This window comes from Galeopterus variegatus, unplaced genomic scaffold (assembly GCF_000696425.1).
Source record: "Galeopterus variegatus unplaced genomic scaffold, G_variegatus-3.0.2 Scaffold565, whole genome shotgun sequence".
NCBI classification, from domain to species: Eukaryota; Metazoa; Chordata; class Mammalia; order Dermoptera; family Cynocephalidae; genus Galeopterus; species Galeopterus variegatus.
The window spans coordinates 91,830-93,950 of NW_007726676.1; the positions used below are offsets into that span (position 1 = coordinate 91,830).

The 2,121-nt window shown below is 40.9% G+C and overlaps 1 protein-coding gene across 1 annotated transcript in view; it reads left to right on the plus strand.

Moving 5' to 3' along the window:
• Positions 1 to 2,121, plus strand: part of TRPM3 (transient receptor potential cation channel, subfamily M, member 3) — a 149,800-nt gene that overhangs the window by 62,061 nt on the left and 85,618 nt on the right. The gene's annotated exons all lie outside the window — the stretch shown is intronic.

Sequence of the window (2,121 nt, forward strand, 5' to 3'; positions counted from 1 at the left end):
TCTAGTCTAGCAGGAAAGTAGATGTCCTTTTTTAAAACACTTCCCTGTCCTGGATGATGAGAGCTAGACCAGAGTTGCCTGGTTCAGGCGCCAACTCTGGGTTTGGGGGGACGTTTGGTGGGTACGGGATGAGGGTGTGTGCGGAAATAACGCCACAAGAGAAGAGTGGCCTGTGTGTGTAATACTGCTGTCATGTCATCAGAGAACCCTTCCGACGCAGTCAGCAACGTGTAAACCAAAGCAGCAAAAACTACTCAAAGCAGCCTGCAAGCATGGCAAATTGTGTTTGCTTTGTACACCCCACAAACAGTTTCTGCCTATGCAATGATGGCTTGTCCCAGACATGGCCTCCCGATGTGGTAGAAATGGCTCGACTGTTGGTTTGCCACTTCTACTATTCGATGACATTTTAAGTTGAAGGTGAGCTTTTGCCCAGGTCATCTCCAGTCTTCTCCAGCCATGGTGGAGCTGCGCCAGACAAAGGATAGACAGTGCATCTGTATTTTTAGCCTTTTCCACAACCAGCCACACAGTATCATCTGAGTCAGCAACAGGGTAATCTGAATCTGAGGCCAAGATGACTCAGATGACCAGCTGAGGAGCTGGTCGGCCTGGACACTAATGCTTAACACTGGCATTAGAGCCGGGTTCTCAGCCTCAGCACTACTGACAGTTTGGGCAGGATAATTCTCTGTCGTGGGGGGACTGACCCCCACATTTGTCATGTTCAGCAGCGTCCCTGCCCTCCACGCACTAGGTGCCAGTAGCTGTCTTCACCCCCCAGGCTGACAACCCAAGTGTCTCCAGACATTGCCAAATGTGCCCCTGTGAGATAAAATTGCCTTGTGAGATAAAACTGCTTTAAAGTATGGTCTTGAAAAAGGATGGGATATTATCCAAATGTAAATATTAGGTTTTTTTTTTTTTTTAGCGAACTGAAAATTCAAATTTCTTAACGTTATGAAAAGAGAGAAATTCTCGTCCTGAAAAAATAACTGAGGCATGCAAAAATCATTTTTGTTTATATATTTTATATGTATCTATATAATTTTTACCTTGCAGAAAATAGCTTAGTGGTGAGAAGCACAGAATTTGGAATCAGACAGCCTGGGCAAGAATCTCATCTGTGCCTTTTACCACTGTGTGCTCTCAAGCAAGTCACTGTCCCGTTCTGTCCAGAGTCTTCTTAAGATGGGGGTAATAATAGTACCTACTTTGTAGAGTTTAATGAAGATTAATGTATTAAAATATGTAAATCACTCAGGACAATGCTTGGACATGTAGGCACAATCTCAATGTAACTATTGCTTTTCCCAGGCTAGTCACATTGCACAGCAATAGATAATCAATTTGTATTCATTCATCCTCTTAACAATAATAATAATATCATATATTGACCATCTGCTGTTGTTAAGGCAGTGTTCTAGGTGTTTTATAAGTACTCTCCCTAAACCTAACAACAATTTTATCAAGATAATATTTTTACTGTCATTTTACACCCAGATCTATCCTTCATCTTATACGATGCTGCCTCAACTGTCCCAACCTAGAGCAAGGCTTGGCAAACTACAGCCATCAGCCCAGATCCAGCCCACTGTCTGTTATCGTGGCCTGCAAGCTAAGAATGGTTTTTGCACTTTTAAAGGGTTGAAATAAAATTTTTTAAAAATAAAAATACTTTGCGACACATGAAAATTATATGAAATTTAGATTTCAGTGTCTATAAATAAATTTTTATTTGGACACAGTTGAACTCATTTATTTACCTATATGGTCTGGCTGTTTTTCAACAGTAGAGTTGATTAGTAGCGGTAGAGACTGTCCGGTCCACAAAGCCTTAGAAATTAACTCTCTGGTGCTCACTTCAGCAGCACATTATACTAAAACTGGAAAAATACAGAGATTAGCGTGGGCCCTGCACGAGGGTGACTCACAAATTTGTGAAGTGTTCCATTAAAAAAATAAATAAAAAAATAAACTATCTGGCTCTTTGTAGACTCCTGATATAGGGCATAAAAGAAATCAGTAGAAGTAATAATATCAAGAATTATCTGTTGGGCTACCCAGTGCCTGCCAGCTGCAAAAACAAAAAAAACAAGAACTATCTATCACCTTTACAAG